General features: G+C 35.6%; 1 protein-coding gene across 3 annotated transcripts in view; it reads left to right on the top strand.

Annotated features, from left to right (window-relative positions):
* Nucleotides 1–465: 465 nt before the first annotated feature.
* The window catches only part of LOC126976320 (uncharacterized), a 129,255-nt gene continuing 103,124 nt past the window's right edge, over nt 466–26,596 (top strand). For all 3 annotated transcript variants that reach the window (XM_050824601.1, XM_050824600.1, XM_050824602.1), the window contains exon 1: nt 466–612. The gene's annotated coding sequence lies outside the window, so the exon portion shown is untranslated. The remainder of the gene's footprint in view (nt 613–26,596) is intronic.

Raw genomic sequence — 26,596 nt, 5'->3', positions numbered from 1 at the left:
CCTGAGTTACTTAGGGTTACGAATTAAATCCCGACGCACTTAATGATTAATAAGTTATTAATCTTATATTTTTAATGGAGCTATTCTTGTATATAATATTTTTGTATCGTACATAAATTGTAAAATCATATAATTATTCCTTACTCCAAAGTTTCGTTACTCTCGTAAATATTTCTAAAATAGGAAATATTCACACATCGCAACACTAACAAGTTATCTATGGGATGTAAAGTATCTCACTACGATTAAGATAGTTAATAAATTACAACGCATTAAAGATTTGATATGAGATATTTAATAAAATGTAGTAAGTGTGTCTGTCAGCGGTAATGAAGATGTTGCACCATCTGTGGCAGCTTCCATATAATTATAATCTTTGCTTGTGGACGCAAGCGCAGTACTCCAAGCATCGACTTCAGCGGCCACGGTGCGCTGAGCATTGCGCTATTTGCGAATCGACTGCGCAAGCGCATCGCGGTCGCGCATAACGGGTCAGCACTCGATCGCGAGAACACGTCCCTGTCGCGCTACGCTGCCGGCCGCGTGTGTTTGTGTCTCATAGTTGCGTGTGTTGTGAAGTTGAATATAAAGTGATCACTCTCGGAGCCACAGGTAAATATTTACACGAGTTTCTCCTCTATTTACATGTAACTCACACGCATTTATTTATATTTCGTTTTAATGCATATGAAATCTTTATATCTTACGATCTAAACTCTCACTTAGTTATAAGCAAGTTGAAAACTTAATTAGCCATGTTAATTTTAATGTAGTAGAGCAGTTTTCAAGCTAACTTGGTCAATATTTTCTAATAATATAATAAATTATACTAATGTGTTTTTGAATGTTAAAATCTCAGCGTAAAAGTACTTAAATAAATAGTTTTTGATGGGAAAGTAGGTATTACTATTCGTAATTATTGCTGACTTAATATATTTCAACATCGCCAGTTTTGGTAAAGTTACTATAGCTGTGCTTGTTCAGTTTGAGATCTGTCATTAGCAGTAAAGTAATACGTAAAAAAGGGAATTAAAAATATTAGTGACAAGTTTATTTACTACTTCGAAATGAGTAAAACAATATAAAGAAAAGTTTAGCAAAACCGGTGAAGGTTTTCATATACAGAAGCTATCCGAATGATTGAGGTAGTGCTTGCAATATTCATCATCACAATATAAGGTATCAAATTAGATCAACAGCTTTTGTAGATAATTCATCTGATGGTGTAAAGGTGCATGGATGGTGGTAATTAATTACTATCGTTATCATGTCTTTATCTTTCATAAATAATTGTAGGATATTCTCAGGTTAATATGAGAACAATAATATTACTGTTAAATATAATTACATATTAAGTTTTGAGAGTAAACTATATCGTGACCTTTGTATACAATTTATTTGCAATTACCCTCATTTAGAAATGACGTCGATGTCAACGACCGTACTGCCGCTCATAATGGGCTATTAACTGCGGAAAAATTCGTTTACTCGCTTCAACTATTATAAAATTAAAGTGAATTGTTTTGGATGGAAGAAATACTATATAGGTAAGTTCCTACCAGCTCTACTAACTCTTTATCAGATGTAAAATAAATATCGATCGCACAACTCTTAGGTCGCTTTCTATATGTAGTTATATATATTAGTAGTAACGTACTTAAAGACCAATATAAAAAATTTCATACATATTATGGCTATTTTATAACATATTCAAGTGTGGATAAGATATGTCGCTAATAGCTAACACACTGTTGGATTGCACGTTGCTTATGATAACTGTGATATAAGATAATGATTATAATTATTTTTTGATCTGTTTGGAAAATTTGTTTCGACTTATTTCTGACACAGTATAACATATTTAGAAGAGAATATCTCATGGCATAGCTCACGGAGTAACTCGTTATTGTTAGCAACATGAATTAGAGTTGATTGTAACAATAAAACTAATGATTTCGTGAAAAAACTTGATTTCATTGCACGTAATCGGAAACTAGGCGGAAGCTATTTTATCATGCCAATTTTAAAAAATAGTTATCCATATCAGGTGCCGATGTGTCAGCAAAAACAATATTTCGAATAAAATTGAAACTGAAGGCTCTATAATACATGTGATACCTAATACCAACATAAATATCTGGTATTGTTGTAACCATCGCCCGCGCCATAACACCTGTACCAACACATCATATTTGATGTGGGCCTACAAATATTTATTTTCTAGTATAATTAGGTGACAGTTTAATACCAATATTCGGTTTTGTATATTAAATACCTCCATCTTCATAATTGGAATCCCGATTATTATTTTATTGGTTATTGTAATTATTAAGAAGGTTCATTACGATTTAAATGTCAGGCTTGTTTGTTTCGAAATTAACAAGAAAGCTAATTGAGATACAAAATAGAGTTGAATATATATATTGGTAACACGACGGTGATTACATTCTTAATTCCAATGTATTATATATTTGTAACCGATAAAAAAAAATTATACATATCATCTACAACATTTTGAAGTTGTAATGATGAATAAATACACTAGGTTGAAAATTGTTGTAGTGAGTAGTTTTCCAAAAGTAAAACGTTCTTTTACCGAGATATTTTTTATTTTACACCTTTGAATTTCAAATACGGGTAACTAAGTACGGCAATATGAAAATAGTTTATTTATGACGAAAGATTTATCATGAATTCATGACTGTAATAGCTCTTACACGGCTAGGCTATATTGTTTCTTAAGAAGCTACAATTTCCTGATTGATTTAATTTTTAATTTATGAAAATCCTGATTTTTTATGGATGAGTAGGAGAAACGAACGTAATTGTAGAGTAGATTTTGATCACAGGAGCGTTGCCGGATTGTTTTAGTCATGGAAGAAAGGAAGCTCTATCCACAGTTTAGTTGTACGTGGCAGAAAGTAATATATTATATGCTTTTACAACAAGATTCCAGAAAATGTTCAATACAAAAGTATGGCGATATTCAAAATAATTATTAAAAAAAACGTTTGTGTGGTAAAAGTTACTATAATAATATATATTATGACGTTCGTAATGATTCCACAGATTGGGCATTCCCAATCCCGCGCTGTTGCGCGACCGCCCTCAGGCTATTAAATAATAAGTTAATATTAAATATTAATAGTTTATTATTATTTATTATTATTATAAATATTAATATTACTTTGTAAACATATAGTTTGATGAAAAAAAAGCTCGCTGAGTTTGTTGCGCCCATTTTTCTCAGGGGCCGTTCATAAAATACGTCACACTAAAATCAGCTTTTTTTTACCCCCTCCCCCCTATTGTCACGCTGTGTCACACTCTCTGTAACCCCCCTAGAGATATTTCGTCACAAAAATTAAGACCCCCTCCCCCCTCTGCTGAGTATGATAAATTCTAAATTTTGAAAATTATACATATTTATTTAGTTATGATAATAAAATTTTAATAAATTATTATTATTATTTTAAATTGATAACGAACATATAAATAATAAATAATATTTATATTAATCAGAAGTCCAAAAATTTTCTAAAGGGGCCGTAATATCTACAATCGGTATTGCACCATCTACTTCTTCATCTTCAAAACTACCGTCCACTTCATCGTCATCTAACCACTCTGCATCTTCCGTACCATCGTTTTCATCTCCTATTATTCATAACAGCTCTCGAGCTCGCCGAGCTGCGATACGAGTTGGTTGTTCGCGTCTTCGCGCCTACTTCAACCTTTTTTTTTTGTTTTGGATGTAAATTTTTTAAATGCTGTAGTAAGGTTTTATTAGGTGTGTGATATAGGCCACATTCTTAACATGTTCTACTCGCCAATTCGTCATGGACTGACGGCCAAAACTGATCGCAACTCCGCTAGAGTCGCGCCACAGAGCTAGCGCTCATGTCAAAAAATAATAAACGGCGAACGTCACGTTGCCGTATACCCCCCGTCCCCCCCATGTCACATCTTGTCACACTCTGCCGGACCCCCCCCCCTTGTTTGCGAACGTATTTTATGAACGGCACCTCAGGTCTGAGGCATTATTGTTGGAATGGGTGGTTAGTTTTTGACTTTATAAGTGATGTCACAACCTATTTTGAATAAAAATATTTGTGTATTATACGAGTTTGTGGTGTCTCGTGTGAAGGTGGAAATCGGCGGCGGGAATCAGGTATAACATTCGGAACGGTCTCCGTCATAAATCATAATCATTATTTCTTATTCTTCTTCTTCTTATTCGACTTCAATAGTTGGACCGCTGGTAGCGGCTGTGACGGGCGCTGTCTGTTGTCTCCACTCTCCACTACTGGATCTGAACTAGCTCTTTGATATTATGAAACAGTAACAGACACTGCTCGCTCTACATCTATATTGTTATAATTTCCGTCTCTCATCTTACGCTTATCTAAAATGCGTGCCTTCTGATGTTGATACAGAAGAAGTCAGCAAAATGTGAACTTTCATTTGTCATTGGAATTTGATACTGATGGACAATTTTACATTTTATGTAAGTAAGTATATTTAAAGTGATAACCCTCACTTTGAGGATTAATACATAAAAAAAATTGTTTTCAAATTAAAATTGTATGATTGTATGATTTAATTAAAGAACACATAATAAATGGGGTTTAAAAGGATAGTGTTCCAAATTGTGATTGCTTTTCTGCTTTCAATCATCCGTACACATAAACCCCCTTATTCATAATGGTCCGCCAACTTTAAACAGCCGCTTAGGAGTGTTTTTTCTCATTCTGACTTAGGTCAATAGAAGAAGACAGAGTGAGAATTAGCAATGCTTTAAGTTAGCAGACTATTATGAATAAGGGGGTAAATGTATTGCTAATTTTCCTAATATTCAGCATCTAACGACATCTGTTTCTCACAAATGACTTGTTGGTTTTCGTAAACTAATAAATCACTAATCTTTTCAATAAAAACTATCTCAGTTTCTAATAATTATTATACAAATTTTGTTTTACAAACCATCATTTATTTGAACTTATATTCCAACTTGAGTATAATGTTATTAGGTTTCTAACTAAATTAAATAACTAAAATACATTCAAGAACAAAAACTCGCAAATTCTCCAAGAATAAATATTTCACAGCAAGGTATGCAATGTGCGAGGTATGCGCAAATTGGTTGCAAAATGAACTCAAATATTTGATTAGCCAAGGGATATGTGTTTACTCGGACATGGAATTTTTTACTCCGAATATTCCTGCTTGGATATGCAAACGAGATTGCATGGGAAACTACTCCTCTCAATATTCTTATTTTACTCGCTTACTTAAAATACACTTATTTCTTACCTGTAGTTAATGTACTTTATAGTTTTTAGCATCTTGGAATATAAAAAAAGGGTCTCGCATTTCGATTTAGACCTCAGCTAGTTACTCATTATCATGGTTAAACTTTTTCTGCATGTGGTAGCTTTGCTTTTTGCTTACATTGGATTACACCAGTGGAAGGCTCCTTTGCACAGGAAGCCTGCTAGATTATGGGTACCACAACGGTGCCTATTTCTGCCGTGAAGCAGTAATGTGAAAACATTACTGTGTTTCACTTGCCACTCAGAATTTCAGGGCTTTTCAAGAATTCTGAGCGGCACTACATTGTAATGGGTAGGGCGTATCAATTACCATCAGCTGAACGTCCTGCTCGTCCCGTCCCTTATTTTCATATAAAAAAAACATTTAAAGTACGTGTTACATATTATGGCTCAAACTGAAGAAAGATTCTTCAGCTGACCATTCGATTGAGTGCTACGTACGTACTTTCTTGTAGGTACGTGATGTAGCAAAACTACAGCTAAGATATCAGATATGGGCTTTATCTAAGGCATAAAGTATAAACAAAGCTACATAGCTAGGGTATCTGGCCTCTAATAAAACTCTGGAATTCCAAAACACAAAAAAGGTTACACAAGACTTATAAATAGCTAAATGCAGTAAAACATACTAAGGTATACGTATTGTTCGTATTAATTAGGTCACGCCGCCGTTTGTGACACAGACTGCTGTGTTTTTGTGAAGTTCACACGTTCCGATATCTGTTGCGTCAACCTGTGAGTCGTACGCAATCCGTGTGTATGTGCGACCGTGTACCTGTGCTGTGCGTTTTGTGGGAATAGCCTTTGAATCTAAAGCACTTACAAACTAAAGCAGAATGCGAATTTCAATTATCTAAAGAATTGTGTTTGCTCCAGTAAATAGTGGAGAGAAGTAGGATATGGACTTAACCCCAACTTAATGCTTTCATTATAGATTTTTACAAATATTTCTTAAAATAAGAGGCAGTTATCGCAAGATACGTGATCACCGCTGCCTTGAAACACCAGAGTTGATAGGCTGTACGACAGGTTCAATCACATGGCTTCATCTCGATATCTGTTACGTTATGGTGGCTAGTAAGATACATGAGTACCAATACTTTGTTATTTGGTATGAAGATATCAATTCAAATGAGACGGGTCATAACAGATGAGTTTCAACTGAGTCTTGATGCGTTCCAGACCAGACGCGGCGTACGCACGCAGGTACTATCGATCTCAAGCGGGACATACAGCCATACACAGTGTGTGCGTCACTTTGTAAACTAACTGTGTGTGCAGTGTAAGCTCAAGACAGCAATGCCAAATCACTAGGTTTTGCCGCAAAAAAGTTGAAGTTCGAAGGTTTCCGGAGTAATTAAAGGCACATAAAACACTCAACTTTTAAAGACCAGGGAGTTGATACTCTTAATTAAAATCATAAATGTAAGATCATAAAATTCAGTCAACAAAGGTGAAGTAACCAACCCAAGGGTTACAGTTGGTATGCTGTCGTAACTTAGAAAAGTCGATATAGATTTACAAAGCTTGCGATAAAATTAAACGAACTTATAAGGGAAGAATTTTAACATCGCACAGCATTGTTTCGCTTACTAATTAGGGCGTGAAGGAAGATACACCAGGTGTCCCCACACGGTCGCCCTGCCTCGTGCTAAACACAGACGACATATCGACAATATACAGTGACGAAACAAACCGTGACTCAAAGTAAAATATTCTTTGATTGCGGCAAATGGAATTAACTTTCGCTTATAGGTTTGGGGCTATAGACCACGGCTTACAATTCCGTAACCGCGACTTAGATTTGTCAAGCAGCTTAGTATATGAGACGATCTTCAACCGACTTAAAAAATAGGAGAGTTTTCAGTTCGATTATATCTATAGACCAGAACCTTTGAAAATGATAAAAAGTGAAAAAATAATAATAGTAGGATGCAACCCATTGGAAAGGGAAGGGAATATAAAAGGAAAAATAAATTACGGGCGATCTGAAGTCGGGAAGTGACACATAAATTATAATTTGTGTCGTACTATCACTAAATCGATATATAAATATACAATTCCGACGGGACAGTAAACTTTCATTTATGTGTTTTCTTCTCAAAAAGCCCTGCCTGCTGTTAAGAAAAGACTATAATCGAGCATCACCGGCACACTGATAATATAATTAGTCTGTGTACCACTATAGAGTAACATGATCATACAAAACGATTGTCAAAATATTTTATATGAAACAAAGTGATTTTTGATGTATTGGTATCTGGTGATCATCTACTATCAAAGCGACACTCGACTGCCTCTCGATAGCAAATTTAAAAAAGAATAAACAAAGCAACGCCATTGAGTAAGACGGCCATGTTTACTGCACACCACGAGGTCAGCATAAACAGTATCTTCAGAATCACAATGGCTTGTAAGCTGTTAGTGGCGGGCGGCTCTCCTTAGAGCTGCGATATCCTCTCTCCGACGAACAATACCTGACCGCTATGTTCCCACCACTTAATGTCGGAGTAATTAGTGGACTACAATGAAATGAATATGGCCAAAAATGTTGAATAGTTAACAACAACATAAAAACTAATAAAAATATGGTAAACAGTAAGTAATACTTTAATGTAAAGACAAATATTATTAACCAAACGAATTGCTTTATTTCTCGACGATCCTGGGCTATCATTCTGAGTGTCTGCAAAAAGCAGTATCAATTCCGCATCGCGTTAAGTCATAAATGTTTTTACATTGTTAATTGCTCATTCGGCATTTATAGCTGAAACGAATTTTCAAATCGCCGTAACGGGTTGCGAGGTTGAATCGAGTTATCGAAACGACAATAGAATGTAATAATATCGCACGCAGTGTGTGTCCTAACTGTTAGCGGCCAATAGCGGGATCGGCCGCGGCCGTAAAGCTTTTGACCGCTGCGCTGGGTGCATACTATATCATCGCGTGCGTTCGTTGCGTAACATCACACGCCTATGTACGCTTTCAGACATACGCTGTAGCGCTTATTGCATCTTTAATTACTTTTAAATCACCTCTTTCACTTTTATGGTACCTATCTATCTAAAGCAAAAGACTTCCAGGTTTCATCATCCCACCTTCCTAGCTACTAATGCGGCAATCTAATAGATATTTTACAATCGCAACACAACTGCTACTACAATTTTGAACATATTTATGGGGTATCTCTGATTTTGTCAAGCGTTAAATTTTAATATAATATTCTATGTTGGATGCATCTTGTGCCTAAAGTGAGATTTTAGTACAATCGATTTCGTGATTAGACTATTTTTTTTTGATGAAATTAAAATTTAACATTTACTTACATTAACATTGTGATAATCTAAATGTTTTTAAACGTTTAATTTATTATTAAATTTTAATTTTTCATGTGAGTGACAATACATCTTAATGGGAATTAAGTTTATCCAAACTAAAAAATAGTTAGGGTTTGGAAATTTGATGCATTTCACTCGAGCTGGATATTAATTATTCACTTTAGGAATACTTATTACTAAAGTACAACCAATATCTGATTTATGTGTATTCGGCGAAAAGGCTAAAAAGTTTGAATCTTCGACTACTTAGTTAACGTCAAATGTTTATCCTGTATATTAAATTATGTTTCGAACAGTTGTTTCCGCTGAAAATAATACATTCAAACTACATATAATCGCTCACACCGCACACCCACGTATTGCCCACGGACGTAAGCGGCGAGCGGGAGCGAGTAACGCTTTGGACCACACGTTCTGATATCTCCTCAATTAACAAAGTTTTCGTAATATGTCTGCTGACGCCGCGGCGATGTGCACATTACTAATAATCAACTCCACTTGTACAGCTATTGTACAATACGAATAAAATATCACTTTAATACGACTATTGCCTGCTTTATATTTATAATATTTTTAACGCCTACAGTTACTATTTAGGAAATTGATAAAAATAGATCAGGAAGAGCATTATCAGAAAAAAAATATTAGGCTTGTATTAATTACTAACCGTAATCAGTATTGACCCAAGTGGTCTCAATCCCCGGGTCTTCTGTCCACCATCTCTCGGGCCAGCGCCCACGTGTTATCACTTCCGCGATAGCTCCGATCCTAATCTGATAGCAGCCTTCACATTATCTCGCCTCTAACAGATTTAGCGTGGACGATTGTGGAATAATAAATAGCCATTACTGGCCATTACTATTTGTTAAGATAACGAGAACGACTAACGGTTACGTAGCTTTAAAAAAATCAATTCGTTGTTTATCATTGATAATGAATATTTTTAAATTAGAATGCCGTTCAATATTGGGTTCGGCGCCAGATTGTAATAGCAAAGAATATGTAATAGTACCAGTAGTGGCCCTAGTATGGGCCGGTGTATCAGCTCTCAAACCTCTGGGTAGGTCTTGTCTTCTCATTTTCTATTATAAAATAGTATGCGACGAAGGACCAACACGTACGATCAAATAAAATGTAAAATGTTCAGGTTAGTGAAAACGTAAACACTTTTCTTCTGAAATCCAGACGAATTGTCTACACGCTCGGATCAAACAAATATTTCTACATGTAACTGAATGCTTGAGTCTTAGAATATTTACATTAATATTTGTAGAGTCGTTGAATTTGTGTGGGAGCACCGCCTGAATCAATCTACCTTCATCTAAAGCCGTTCCTCGAATGTGTACTGCTGTTGAATGAAATTTAAGTCATGTAACTTACAGTAATGTTGATAGAGTAGATAATGGGACTTGGAACTAATATTAATGTTATGGCCTTTTATACTATTATTAAACTAAATGACTTAAAAATTCAGCTTAATGTCGATCATGCAAATTAACTAAATTATCGAAAATTTTTTAAATTCACTGATCTTGGTTAAATTTTGTAAGGCCTGCTCCATATAAGCACTCCTAGGATATGCTCTGTGTTGTCCAAATTTAAATTACAATTACTTTAAAAAAAAGTGTGTGTCTCGGGACGCCCTTCAGAAGTGACTTAAACTAATCCAAGTTGAACTATTTAATATTGAAATTGATTAACTTGGGAAAAGCTTAGGTCATTGCTTAAATTTTATTTAAATTAATATGATAATGTATAACCTTTCCCAGGTTATTTATTAATGAAATCTTTTATTGATTATAAAATATATTTTATTCTTAGTTACAATTCCTCAATTAGAATAAAAAAAATATCTTCAAAAATTAACATTAGTCAGTGTGTGACAGGAGGAGCCTGCCTACCGCTGCGTATGCGTGAGTGAAAGAGAAGCCAGACGGAATGGCGCTGTAATGCGTTACGTTACGAAGCGGTTTACCATAAGAAGTTACCACTTCAATGTTTTCTGAATCTTTTGAGTGATTTTGTATTCATTATGAATCTAACTGGAAAATTATTCTCACTCGCCCTTTTATATCTGAAAGTTATTTGTTAAATCTTTAAGAGCAATTGTCACCCAATGATTCAGGAGGCTCTACATCTCGTCTGATATTTCCGTTAAAAGTAATTTGATTTATCCAATCTTTATAAATCATATCTCCTCATTTGTACTTTTAACCAGCAGATTAACTAACCACACCTGTTGTTTCCGCAAAACAGCAGCGCCCTCGTAGCTGTTGTGTTCTGATTTGAAGGGTGTACGTGCCAGAGTGGTTACAGCGACATGATTGAATACAGGTTCTAATGAAAAGGCTCAGCGTGTCCGCATCGCATTACGCACCTAGATTCACATAAAAATATATTCTTTCCCTTGGGTGCCTTTGACTAACTATTGGGGTGCACTGGTTAGCTTAGTTTCGTCAATAAAACATTGCACCTCGATCTAACACAGCAATGTTACATAACTTAAGCACGGTATTATAAATATATTATGCGTTATAATAATTTGTTTGTTATCAGCACTGGTTGCGGGTACTCGGGGCGAAATGTGATCGGTCACCGCAAACCTCGCCGGGCGTTACGTAACACCGAATACTGCGTTACATCAATATTCATTACTTTCTATTTATACATACCGGTTGACAGGCCGCCGGCCGCGGGACTCACTTACGACGCGCTGCAATTATCGTTTACTTTCAATGAGGTTTTCGATGTTTATGTAACATGACCTTTATCGTCAATAACAGGTTTGACAATTTGTGTCCTAAAAGAAACGTACTTGCCGCCAAGGGTTTTTGTATAGAATTGAATGCATACTATGTACGGAGGTGTACGATCTATAAGATATGAATTTGATGTTGTGATTTGAATCATAACTGTTGATAAGGGAGAAAATATTGAACATGTTCGATATTTTTGGTAATAATGACTCTTGATGACGACGGAAAGACACCGCCGACCGTACCGCGGTGTCAGAGCAATATGTCTGAAGTACAGTTCAGACAGAAAACAGCTGTTCCATGAACTCTGTTTTCCTTGGACGTAAAGAAGTCAAGCAGGCCGGATGGCATTTCTCCAATCGTGCTCAGAACGTGTGCCTCTGAGTAGACGCTGGTACTAACGCATTTATTCCAGCACTCATATTTAAAAGGCGTAGTCCCGGACTAATAGAAGTAGCCTATGTTCTTCCGATCAAAATCACCAGCATCTTCACTAGGCACAGCATACAGGTCGTAGTCAACGGTTATTGCTTGTAGTACCGTGAACGCTGGAGTTCCCCAAGGCTGTGTGCTATGTCCTACACAGTCTTAGATTTCTCCAGAACATGCGATTCCATTAATTTCGATCTTCTTAGATAAATTACGATATTACGGCTTAGAAGAAAGAATTTGGCGGTAGTTTTCGAGCTACTTAGATAGACCCATTAATTCGTTGAAATTACAAACCAAGAGAGAATTGTAATCACTTCGCAGCCTTATCCAATTCAAAAAGGGGCCCGTCAGGTGTCTATCTTAGAACCCTTATTATTTACTCTGTACTCAGCGGACGTGGTTCAACATATTAAATATTGTAAATTTCATATTTATGCTGATGACTTACAAATTTACCTGTATTTCAAGCCGCATGATTTCGAATTACCTCAAACCTTAATCGTATCTTTCACTGGTCAAAATCCAATGGATTGCTATTAAATTTAAAAAAAAATAGCAATTAGAGAGGGTCACCGAGGCCCGAAATCTTGGCTTGTTCATAGACGAAAACTTACGCTTCGAAAAATATATACTTCAGATAGTTTGTAGTTGCTTTTAAAGACTAACGGCCGTTCCCAATATACTATCTACAGATAGAGATAAATTACTACCTTCTACTGTCAGTAATTAGCTGTCAATAAACTGAAGCTGTCGCAATATACCCGATATGTCATTCTTATCGCCTTATATTGGGACGCGTGAATTGCAATTTCTATACAAACTTCTATCGCTGGTAAGCTATACGTCCTCCCATTGACAGACAGCGTGGACGGATAAGGTGAGTTAACGTCGATAAGTTTATTGGGACAGAAAAGTCAACGATACTTACGATTTTTATCTCAAGTAGGCCACAACCGGAGATAGACTGAATATTGGGAACGGTCGTAAAAGTACTAAAACTAAACGACTACATAACTAAAAAACTACTAGTGCGGGATATTCGTAAATGCGTGTGTTTTCCATTATGAGTTTTGTTGAAAACAGGATAAGATAAATATTTAGATATTATAATTATTTTTTCACCTATTACCCACTTACATTTTTGGGGAATGATTTATATTTTTTATATGTACAAATTGTTTATGGGCAATATACATCCCATCAGTTACACAAATACTTGAACAATATCGACTAATATTATAATCATTACTATCGGGGCTATTGTTCACACAATTGCCTTCAAACAATCTAGTCCATGTTCGTCATTAATATCAAATGTATCATAATGTAGATGTTCAATCAGACGATGTGTTGCAAAAACGCACACAATGGTTCCCGATGATCGCACCGTGATCTGCCGCGGCCGGGTGCCAAGTGGATCACCTACTTTCCACCAGCTACCTACTGGTTGCGCACAACGGAACATCGCTGATACAAGCCAGTGATTAAAAGGAAACGCGCCCGTTACCTCAGTAAGTTGTAGCAACTGCCTGGTGTACAGTTTACACAATGATTACAACTTCAAATAGAAATTATGTTGGCGAGCGAACGGTGCTTGTCTGTAGAAACTATATCGCCTTTATCATAGTTAGGAAAAAGATTCTGACCTCTACAAGACGTATTGTTTTGTCATTCCTAAGTAGTCGTACCGTATGTACTCTATATTTATTAAAAAAAACATTGCCGACACGTCATTTTTACGTGTTTATCTTTCTTGTTATGTTTGTAGGTTTGATTCATCGTTTTGAATGTGGTAGGTATAGATTATATCGTAAGCAACCTGCACCTACTGGCTGTTCAGGATAATATGGTGTCGATGGCCATACATTTAGTACATAGTTTAAAAAGATTTTCTCTCTTTGTTTTATCGTATGAAGTCATATTGTTTTCAAATTGTTTTTATAAAAGTATGTTGCACAATAATTTTTCGGTTATCTTTAACAGACTCAAATGAACTTGAAATTTTGAGTTAGTGTAGTGAAAACTGAAAAGCTAGTGTAATATAGTGCAGTGAAAATTGAAACTCACCTGTACTAAATATAAAGAACACAACAACATACCCAACGTCTTTCCCTCAATAGAGACAGTTAGAATAAGTGCTAATGGACACTTTTTTAGTTTGACTCGTCTCAGTAAATTATGATAAAATTAAATTGCTTATTAGCCTGAGGCTAGATTATAATCAAAATGATAAAACTTAGGTTTTTATATTTATAAAAAGGTATTTATAAATAGAAAAAAAAATCTGTAACAGAAATTTTCTTCGAAGATCAAACAAATATATGTATAAGTAGCGAATGTACCTGTGGTTGAAACAACTTCAATAAAACTTGTTCTACTTTTTGTTATTACATACAAGATTGAAGTAGTCCCAGATGATATAAAAATGATATCAGATAGGATCACGTAAAGACGTTTATCGGTAGTGGCAGTGCGGCCGACAGAGTCCGCAGACAGATGATGATGATATGATTACCTTAGAACTACGAGTACATAGACGGAAACAAACCGAGGGAATAGACAAAATCCTTGTTCTTGTGAAATTGACATTGACATGACATTCCCGCCAATTTTGTCGTTGTCACAAATATTTAAATAGTTTGGTTAATTCACAAGCGCACACTTCATAATCTCATTTTTAATCATAATAAAATTGACTATTTGTAAAAGTGTACATAAGTACGTATATAATATGCAATTATTCACATGTGTCTAAGTTCAAATATTCCCTGAAGAACTTAAGTATGTAGTACTTTGAATTGAAAATTTGGATAGAAAATTTATTGAAGTAGGCGTTACTTTACGGAAATTCATAATTATACAAATGATTTGAGCTTGCTTTAGTGTTAATTCCGCCAATATTTATCTTTAAACATTCGACGTGTCGAGCGGCACGAGGCTCTGTGTGTTGTGTCTCGTGCCCGATTTTGGCGAGACAACACGTCCTGAGGATGCCTCGTGTAGAGGCGAAACAGGTGTCGAATTGTTTAAAGACAAATATTGGCGGAATTAATAATAAAGAAAACTCAAATCATTTGGATAATTTGAATAGAGTTAGGAGGATCCATTTGACAGTAACCGTGTCATGATAAACAACATATATCTAAAATTGCAAAGTCCTTCATCACTAACTAACTGTCTCGTCTAAAAGCGACGAACGCAAATGTAACGCCGCTTACAATTTGAGTATTTCAATAATCCTGAGTGGCGCTGTATTGTAATGGGCAAGGCGTATCACTGAACGACTGAATGTCTCGATCGTGTCGTAATTTTTTTCTCATAATAACATAATATTAACATACTGTTACTTTCAAGAACTTTAGTGAGTTCGTTCTGTAAGGTATAAAGTGCATTTTTCGTAATTTTTATATACTATTAAACTGCGATTGCAATTAAATAAAATGATATCTAAGATCTCGCAAATTATTGTAATAAAATGTCTATAGAACTATTGTCTACTTCGAGTTACGAACCAATCAATGCTTATTCTGCATATTGAATGTTTAGTTTCTCAATTTCCTAATTCTCTAATATCGAGTTTCATACAAACATTAAATGGGTTGTGTATGCAGTCTATGTATATATATGTTTATTTATTTGTTTTATTTTTTATTAAATCATACAATATATTGTCCAACTGAGATTTGATATTTATAAGCAAAACAAAATTCATAAATTCTTAGATAACGTATCTGATATAAAACTAAATATAGCAGAGAGCGAAAAGTCTTATTAATAATCGCAATGTACTTACTTACTTACTTATGTAGTTACTTACTCCTAGTTTAAAACGAATTCTCACTCCTAGTTTAAAACGAATTCTCCCTATCATGTAAGTCTGTAGTGAAAAGATAAGATAAATACAAACGGCCTTACAAATAAAATTGGCATAAAGTTATAACTAATCATAAACCAAGAATATGTAAAATGTTTACAAATAGACATTTTGCTTACGAATGGTTTGTTCCCACGTATAACGTTTCCCGCGTTTATTTGCAAGGAAGCTTGTCATTCGGAAAACTTCAGAATTATGATTGTAATGACAATGTTGTCAACTATATACTGTATATAATTTAATTGTTAACATTTTGCACTTTCTTTGTTTATCGTCAGTTATAACTTTATACCAAGTTTATTTCTAATGCCGAAAAAGTTTTAAATTTGGAATAACTTTACTTCACGTTTATAATGACACAGATTACGTTTATTATAATTGAAGACTATTACTATAATAGTCTTCAAATGGCGACCACGTACCGGAAAACGTAGTGTTGATCTGGTCAAGATCGCCGGAATAGATTGGATGGCCGATCATGGCGTTTCTTTGGGGGAGGCCTTTATCCAGCAGTGGACGCCTTCCTGCTGAAATGTTGACGACGATGATGAGTGTGTGGATATGATTATGATGATAATTAAAAAGATGGCTGGATGGATGAATATGATTTTTTTTTCACGACAACATATTAATATCTTCTTTTTTATAAAGTAAATTTCCAATCTAAAAGTTGGAATTTAAACTTAAACCTATAGATATAATATATACGGAGGAAAGCATGATAAAATTTAACTAAATTGCCCCGATTTGTGAAGTAAGAAGTTTTAAAATCTTCGAAGTAATTCTAAATATGCAAGTGTTGTATGTAGCGAGTTAATAGAGCAAGACGCAGCATCCATCTGTCTCGGCTGGCTGAGCACACCGGCCACTGTGCGGCCCGCTGCCGCCCGCTCTCCATCACGATCGCTATCTCTATTCTCTTCACTCCCGGATTAGCCAACCAGCTAACGCAAGGATGGCGCGATCATCAGGATACTTTAAAGAGGATTGTTACTCCAAATATCATATAAATCATTTAGAATATTGGATATACCTAGTCTTGCCATAAATACTGAAACAAAGAAAAAAAAATCTATTGCAAATAACATTTCTTACCCTTACAGTATGTTAGTTTAATACATAAATATAAAATAATTTAAAATATAAAAAGCTTATTCGAAGTGGTCTTCTTTGGCTGCGATACAGTCCTTTAAACTTTGAGGCCAGTTATCAATAGAAGCAAGGAAAATTCTTTACTGCCATTCGTACGGATTGTTTTAGGGGCTAAAAATTATCATGCAGTTTAGAGAAAGCCGTACTCTCTAAAACTTACTATAAATCATAACCCAGCGGATTATGCTCGGGACTAGACGATGGCCGGTATTCAGCTCTGATGAAGTCAGAAACGTTCGTTTCCAACCAAGACTGCGTAGACCGAGCTTTATGACCCGGCGCCGAGTCTTGCTGGAAGGGCCATTCTTGGTTATTGAACATGGTGTTGTTAAAGGGCTGCACTACCTTCTCAAGAATGGTATCTTGATACACTTGTGCCGATGTTTTGATGCCTTTTTCACCAAAGTATGGCTCAGTCCCTCCTTCATATTAAATCCCCACCAAACCATCACTGAAGTCGGATAGTGCCCACGTTGCACTCTGTCGACTAATTGGGAAGCTTCTATAGAGCTCTGAGCATAAATGCGGTCGTTTTGTTTGTTAAAATGTTGCTCTTTTGTAAAAAAATCTCATCCGTAAACAAAGTTTCTCTGTGACCTCCCTTTGCGTACCGCTTCAGTTGTTGTTTCGATTTTACCACCCTATTCTAAGTTATCAGTTAAGAAATGACCAGCATGTCTCTTATAGGCTCCAAGTCCTAAGTCATCTTTTAAAATACGCGACATGGTTCTAGGTGCTATCTTCATCTCCCAAGATAAAATCTTTGGCTTTCGGATAGGATTTCTTCGAATTCTTTCCCTTACTGATTTGACACCCTTTTTCGTACGAACACTACGTGGACGGCCAGATCTTTTTCTGTCACAAACAGAGGAGGTCTCAATGTACCTTATATTAGCCCGGTACACAAACATTTTACTAATACCAAGCGTATGGAGAGTTTTAAAAATTGCATTGCACTTACTTTGTGTAATTCAATCACAGCGATTCGGTTCTCTTTATCACCCCACTCCATTTAAATATTCTCTAAATCAATGAACAATGTAATATTTTGTTAGTCTAATCCAGCCGGCCACCCTAAGTATACTGCGCATCGTACCAATTCTCGCTGATATATAATTTTTCCGTAACGCGCCAAAAGAAGTATAACATCAAATATAAATGTTCACTATAAACATATACATTTAATGATCCATACATACATATACGAGTATATAAGAAACTTTCATATACATTAGAGAAACATTAATATTTACGACTTCTCACTTAACGTGGCAGGAAAGTATATTTGTGGTATAGAAATCTTACCGCCGTGTTTTAATGTTGTATCTGCAGCTGCTGGTATATCTAATAGCTTGGACATTTCGCTTCATTCAAACGGCATCTTATAATGATTGTTAATAATAGCGTCTCCACAGACTCCGATGAGCTAGTTACTTTCAGGACAAATAAATCATGTCATGTTGTTTGCATTTCAAATGGTATAAAAGATTTAACAGAAGAACGGTCCATTCGTACCAATCTAAGTAGGAAAACGTTCATTTTACGTTGTTCCTTTCTTTTAAAATACTATGTTACTTAAGAAGAGTTCTTAGTTTTTGGCCATTCTTTCATCATAAAGATGCCAATCGACAGTAGGGGTGTATTTTTTTTTGCATTTAAGTCGGTTCGATTCCCAGACGAGGCAAGTAATTTTTAGTAAATCTTTGAATGCAGAAGTACTAACTTTTAAAAATTCGATATTTAAGGTACTTTCCCTTCATGTCCCATAACTTTGGGACAACCTGTATATCTTGTCTGCTTGTCTCCGCAGCTACTTTGCTTAAATCTAGGCATGGCAAAATTACGTTTTTTTTATGGAAGTAGAGGGCAAACGAACACACGCCTAACCTGATGGTCATTTTTTTAACACCAGAGAAATCACAAAAACTTTGCCCACCTTATAAAACGTTGAATAAACTTATATGTAAATTATAAAACCGAAAATGTAGGTACGTCGCGGATGAGGATCGAACCGACTCTGTGGTCGAAGGATCGAAATGTTTGGAGTTTTTCTTTAGTGTTAATTCCGCCAATATTTGTCTTTAAAACAATTCGACACGTGTTTCGCCCCTATACGAGGCATCCTCAGGACATATTGACTCGCCAAAATCTGGCACGAGACACGTCTCGAATTGTTTAATAGACAAATATTCGCGGAAATAACACTAAAGAAAACCTCAAAATATTTGGATAATTATGGATTTCCGCAAAATAACGCCTACTTCAATAATTTTTTAATTTTAAAGGAGATAATATTTAGATGTAGGAGATAAGGTAATAAGGGCGTTGTTTGTTGATGTGAAGAATTTTTTTCATTAAACACATTTTTAACTACCACATTCAATGAGCTATGTTAGAGCATAGAAAATTACCAGTTACACTTGATTAGCGCAAAATCGATGCGACCACTATGTCTAGTGTAGAACGTTCGATCACAAAGACTATGCAATCTGTACATTAAAATAAAATTGTTTCAAAACAAATAAAATGATTGTAGAACTTCGATCGTCTTGAGCTTGAATCAATACACGAAGCGTTTTATGTGATTGTAAATTATTTAAGTCTTGATATATCGAAAGGATCTTTGTTTCACCAGTGGAATGCTCCTTTGCACAGGATGCCAGCTAGATTATGGGTACCACAACGGCGCCGTAGTTGTGAAATTACTGGGCAAATGAGCTGAGGGCAAATTACCATCAGTTGAACTACTACTCGTCTTGTCCCATGTCTGGTTTAAATTAAATAGATTTCAGAATCTGTTTGCGACTACAGAAGGCATATATCTCCCCGGCTGGGAATCTACAGGATTGCGTCCATTGATTCAATTTTTTTATCACAGTACTTGTTCACAAGAAGAAATAGACAGTCTCAAATAACAGTAAAAAATTCAACCAATATTTAAACTGTCAGTGCTTTTATATTATGTATGCATACGCAGTTCTCATCTCCTCATCAGAAAACAATAATAGTTCCAATATGAGAGACAGGGAAGCGACATATTGAATGCACCAGGTACTGTCACACTTCCGACACGTGTAAACATAGTTTTTACCCGATCTGTCTGTCGATGAATGATGACAAACCACAGATCCCACGGTATCTAAAAACTAAAGCGGCTGAAAGTGAAACTGTATGCTAATACACTTATGTCAGATACCCGAGCCGGCACATGTCGAGACCGCTTTCGTTTTCCTATATGACTAATATACGGAAAAATAGTTTTAATTTATTCGGTAATTAGTGTATTTTAATCGCTTACGTGATAAGATGATTATTTAAGGAGAAAATTTATAAATAAGCCACATTCTTATATAATTACTGCTTATGTAAAATATTTGATTTGCGATAGCCTAACTGATATTTGAAGAGATTATTCTCTGCACGGTGTTTCTTTTTGTTTCAAAATTAAATATTTTATGATGAAAAAGCTCATGGTTGCTCAGAGGGCAATGGAGAGGGCTGTTCGGAGTTTCCCTGCGAGATCGAATCAGAAATGAAGAGATGCGTAGGAGAACCAAAGTCACCGACAAAGCCCAAATGATTGCGAAACTGAAGTGGCAGTCGGTAGGGCACATAGTTCGACGGACAGATGGCCGTTTGGGCAGAAAAGTTCGAATAGCGCAGGAAAAATAGGAAGACGCAGTGTTGGTAAGCTCCTCACAAGATGGACTGACGATCTGGTCAATGTCGCCGGAATACGTTGGATGAGGGCAGCGCTGGACCGACCATCATGGAAATCTTTGGGGGAGGCCTTTGTCCAGCAGTAGACGTCTTCCGGCTGATGATGATGATGATTCTCTTCAAGGTTCAATATTTTTAAGGTTTATAATCAGCTGTGTTACGTGGCTGTCCAATAAACGTCCATACATTACAGCTGGGATTATAATTATTATGGTCACTATTTTGGGCAGAATATAGATGAAAAATATAGTACTCGACATCCTACTGGTATCCAGGCATGTACGTAGATTAAGTAAATAGGTGTGTTATTGATTTAAGCTGAGCACAGTTCACACTCACAGTACTTGACTTGTGTTAACATAAACGTCCCGAGCTCAAAATAAAATACAGTCGCATTTGTTATGGCACAAGTTCGTTTTCCAAGTTCTGTGTTCCAACCACGTCAGTTACAAAACATTTCGCCATTCGTTGTTGAACGTTGCAAGCTGCCATTACGATATGAGCCGCGGCCGCACCGCAAATTACTAACACTAATAACGAGAACTCGCTATGGTGGACTCAAGCTTGCCGATAATAATATACAAACCTCCCCATTTGATACAATTGCGAGTTTCAATTCCTTTCGATCGCACATTAATACAATTTAAAGTTATTGGTTAACGACGAGAACCCTGACACTAATCTCGGCTGTCCGTCTGTTTGTCTGTTAGCGGGCTGTGTCTCATAAACCGAAATAGTTATATACCTAGTTGATTGATATTGTTGCTAATATCGCCAAGATCGCGAGTTTAAAAAGGGTCGCATTGTAAATAAAAAAATATACTTTAGATACTTTTAAAAAGTACGCATTGTTCTATTTTATACTGTGGTTAATGTAGGCACGCTGCGTGTCTTCGATTTCAGGTACAGAATCTCTGTAAAGTTGTAATCAAGACAAAAGTTTTATTACAAACGAAATTTATGTAACTTAACTCAGTGTGATATAACGCGAACTTAACTTTTGTACTGGGCTATCTTAGCTTAAGCTCAGAATACTTAGCTCACACTCAGCTAAGTTTTACGCAAGCAAAGTCTGAGCAAAGTCTAAGTACGATCCATAAGATCTCAAAGTCAGACTTAATTTCATCTAAGGTCGCGGAACATCAACAATCCCGACACCGTCTTTTCCTAAGCCAAGCCACCAGTCGTAAACATTAGTCATAAAGCAAGTTGTGAGTGTGAAAGTGATCCCGGAGTTGAGAAAGTGAGTTATAAGCAATATGGCGGCCGCTCCCATCGCGGTCTCGATGTGTTACTGATATAATATATTATATACCGACATAAGATCTGATATGATGTTCTCAGCGGAACCTTAGTGACGCAACACAAGTTGGGCGGTGTCATGTAATTACAAGCCCTGTGGACAAGTGTAGGTGCGACTTGATATCTTATAATCAAAATATCCTTTGTACACTCATAAACATAAACTCGTGTTGGTGTTAGCTTTGATTCTCAAAACTGAATGTATTTCTTGTGCATGAAGAGGCTTTGACGTAAAATAATATTTAGGATAATTTTTATAAACATATCGAAGGAATAAGACGATATATAACAAATATATATGTAATAACCGTATAAATATTGAAGGCTTAGCTTTTCTATTAAATTTATCAGATAAATAGAACAAATCTAAACATTAGAGTGAAGTGGTTATCGTGCGCCGTATTCAATCTTTATACTTCGTTCTTCGTTGAGACTTGTGTCCGACCGTGAAAGCTCGCCGACAGTATTAGTAGGCGCAATCGAAACTTGTACGAGTCGTTAAGAAATCGTGATCAAATAATATCGAAATGTTTGATCATAAACAGAGCGGAGGTCGCCGGAGTCAAGGTTCCGTGACGGCCTTTTCCGATCGATGAGCCGCCAGAGGTTGAGCAACAGACACCTACACTGCCTTCCTACTTCCTCTCTTACCACTTCCAGCTGCCATCTAGGATATACTGTTTCAAATAAATTTAAAATTAAGTTATTAATTTTACATAATATATTCTAATACGACTTAAACAACGAATACTCTTTAAATCCGGCGGGTGTTGCAGAGTCTGGGTTGACCAACACGATAATATATAAAAACCACAATTAAATCTTTTTAGTGTATTGTAGGTTTAAAGATATTTATTTTCTCATTTAAAATATAACGTCGCTTACTTGAACATTATAAGATGTAATCATTTATTTGCCGTTCTATACGTAATAAGTTAAATAATGTTGCAGTTCATATATATTATCTACTTTGAATAGTCTTCTTCACATAATACATATTATACGCTTATGTACACTTATTTTCGTAATTTCAAAATCGTTGACGTTAAGTTTCGATCCTTACCAAAATTCTTTTTAACCGACTTCAAAAAGGGGGAGGTTATCAATTCGATCGGTATTTTTTTTTATGTATGTACACCGATTACTCCGAGATTTATGATCCAATTTACGTTATTCTTCTTTTGTTTGATGCTAAATAGATGTCATTTAGACCCATAAAATTTTTACATAGTTTGGCCCAGTAGTTATTATTTTATGAAAAATTTTTATGAATATCTTTGTTTACGTGGATGATGTTAATATAGTTTGTGTACTGCTTTTTTAGTAGTTTTCATTTAGTTTGATTATATTATATTATTATTATAAACCCGTTTGCCGATAAGTGGGTCTTAGTCTACCTGTCATTCATACCTAACAAACGTTCTTCACGATATGTCAGTGTATCGCAAGAACGTGAACTAGGGGATCTATATTGTTTTAGGCACGTGGAAACTTTCGTAGGTACTGTTTAATATATGACAATAAATAACAACAAAATATTATAGTTTACCTGATTAATGACTATAAAAAGAAAAATTTAAAAAAAACCTACGTTTAAAAAAACCGACTTCAAAAGCTCAACAGTATAAAATAACTTAATAGAGATTTAATTTAATACATCTCTTATGCGAATCTTTTTACTTTAATATGAATAAAATACTATACAAATAAAAGTTATTTTAGTTTGTTGTACTAATAGTTTAAGTTAGTATATATGTAGTTTGATTTCTTTTTATATTCTAAACTCAACCAAACGTCAAAATACCTACTCATCTCCCATCAATTGACGTTCGATATTGTTACGAGACTACGCATCATATGATTTCCCTAAATCGAAACGTAACTGTTGTTGTCACTACTGTCGTATTACAAACTGATTCAAAAAGCTTGAAATAATGTAATCTGATGTTTAAATGTTTTAATCGACTCAATCTTTTTAAGAGATGAAGGTAAACTGTTATAAAGTTGTACGCCCTTATAAACAAACATACGCTTACCATAATTTGTTAGTATTGTTTGGTATCGTGTTCAATTAATTCGAAATAAATAGATATTATTGAATGTTGCGAAGTAATTGGCGATTTATCGAAAAGAGTACGTGCTAATAACGGGTAATAACAATAACTGTGACAGATCACGAACCGTCAGGTGACCTTGACGTTGACAATCGTTCGCGACGCGCGGCCGCCGCGGGAGCTATTCATGTTGAGCTATTGACTATAATTCCAGTTCAGTTCATGAAAAGGTCGCCTGGCCAGCCACGCTTGCCGGCGGCCTTTGAACTGGTTGTATCATCGGTTGCATGACATGGATCATTTTGTTATACATCACCGATCACCGGACTCCAGAGCAACTTGAATTACAACTTATATATACTCGATGCTACTGATATACGTAAATTCGATAATGGTTACTTAAACAGCAGTGAAACATTTGTCTGAAGTTCCAAGCATGGGTGGCGATGACAACTTACAATAATTATCAAGTGGCCCGCATTCATGTTGTAAAGAAGTAAAAAGATGATCCATCCTACCTACGACAATACCGTGCTGCACAGGATTCTTGAATACCCAAAACTATCGACGCCGCGATGATAAGTCTGAATAGCACAATAATTTTATTAGCTACAGCAAACAATACAGAAATCTATAGACTGAAATACAAATAGTGCTTGGAGGCACAAACAGCCAATAAATCAATTATTGGCTGCAGCTTTCCTAACCGATACAATTTACGCATCTTATAGCGTACTCCCAAGTCCCAAGTCTAAACTTAAGGCTGTTAACGCATCTCTTAATCCCTGGTGTTGCAGAAGTTTACTGGCCTCTTGCCCGTTTGCCCCCTATTATATGAAACGAGCCGCTGAGGTATCTTGTCGGCATCCTATATCCTCCTACCGTCAGTGTAGTAATCTTGCCAGTTCAGGTCGGCCGTTTGTTTCTAGTACCGACTATACTTCTTGGCTAATTTATAAACATATCGTTTTTGCTTACGATTACCTATATGTGAAAAGCGTGTTGATGTATTTGGCAGAACACGTACATAGTCAGTGATATAGGACCTACCCGTCCATGACCGAATCCAAATTGGCTGCAACGAGCAGTGTAAGGCCGACTACACGTAAATGACTTACGAAGAAATATTATAAATTGAAAGTGGCTACAAGATTTACAAATGTTACTATTATTGCGGGTCTCCTAATAATCGAGTGTACATATAATTTTACATTCTTTGTTATCTTCATCATTTAAAATTTTTGTAGTACTTAGGGCTTTTGATAACGTTAATATGATTGGAGTCATATGATGTTTTATAAATGATCTACATCCACAATAAGCCAAATATATGTGACCCATCGTTGATTACATTTCATTCAAGTACAAAAATTCGTATATTTTTTAATTTCCCGCCATAATGAGTCTTCTAGATCTCTTTACGGATCAATAGTTGTAGAATGTTCAGATCAGTTACAGTAATATTAAAAGTATTTCAGAAGGCTACGTGCTAAATGGATGTACAAAGTATCTGATACGGCTATCAGAGTTTAATTTAAGTTAGCATTAGCAAAAAGCGAAACAATCTGCTAAATTATCCTTAATTCGTAAAAACTTGTGCAGATCGAGGCCAAGCCAATGGACATTCACAGCATCGCCATATCGGTCTCACGCCGCGCCTAAATAACTCAACTGAATCGCCATAATGTTCTGATAAATTAATTCTAAATAGAGGCCCGATGTCAAACATTTGAATCGTTGCCATGTTAATTGAGATACCGAATGTTAACTGGGTTATGTTACAACTTGCGCAACGTTCGCTTGTATGAACCTAATGATCATATTAATTACTTAAATGCTAATGGACAAACAAGGTGCGACACAAGTTGGAATCACTGTAAGAATTGATTGAATTATTTTTATTTATTATTATATATAAAATACGAATAAAATTCATAAAAACAGATAAACGTAAATAATAATAAAAGCAATATAAAAAAAACACGGCGATTATTTAAGGATTTAATGTAGAGAAAATTCTCATTTATATAATTGAATGTAAGCAACTCTATGATCTTCATATTCATGAGATCCACAGGACTACAATAATGTAAAGCCATTGTAAAGCCCAGGTAGAATATATTTGTTTAGTAGACTATAATGTGAATTTGGTTTTATATTATAAATAAAAGTAATAAAAGTAAGACTATTACTAGAAGCATCTATGAAACGAATAGCCCTGATAGATTGTATGATTAATTTCCAAGTACAGTTTGAACCAGCTGCATGGACCTTGATAAGCACCACGTCAAAGCCGTCACTCTGTTGGCCGGTGCACCGGATCATGTGACCTATCCTGCAGCATCATGGAGTGTCAATCTGATCACGAGGTTCATTAACAGCTCGTCTCGGGCCGCAGATCTCTCCAGATTTACAAATTAAAATGCCTCTCGTAGCTATTTGATGTGTATCAACATTTATTTATTACTCCTGTTTCCGTTTACTTTAAGCCAATTACTATAATTGAGTTCTGGTCATGTCTCTGTTACATTGCAATTAGAAAATAAATCCACGCTGTGCACTTAACATTAATATACTTACTATCGCGGACTTCTCTGTGTCATCATCTACCTCTAACCATGTAGGGATACGCTTT

This window comes from Leptidea sinapis, chromosome 40 (genome assembly GCF_905404315.1).
Source record: "Leptidea sinapis chromosome 40, ilLepSina1.1, whole genome shotgun sequence".
In the NCBI taxonomy this organism is placed as follows: domain Eukaryota; kingdom Metazoa; phylum Arthropoda; class Insecta; order Lepidoptera; family Pieridae; genus Leptidea; species Leptidea sinapis.
The sequence above is the reverse complement of the archived record's forward strand: the minus strand, read 5'-3'. Positions and strand labels throughout refer to the sequence as shown.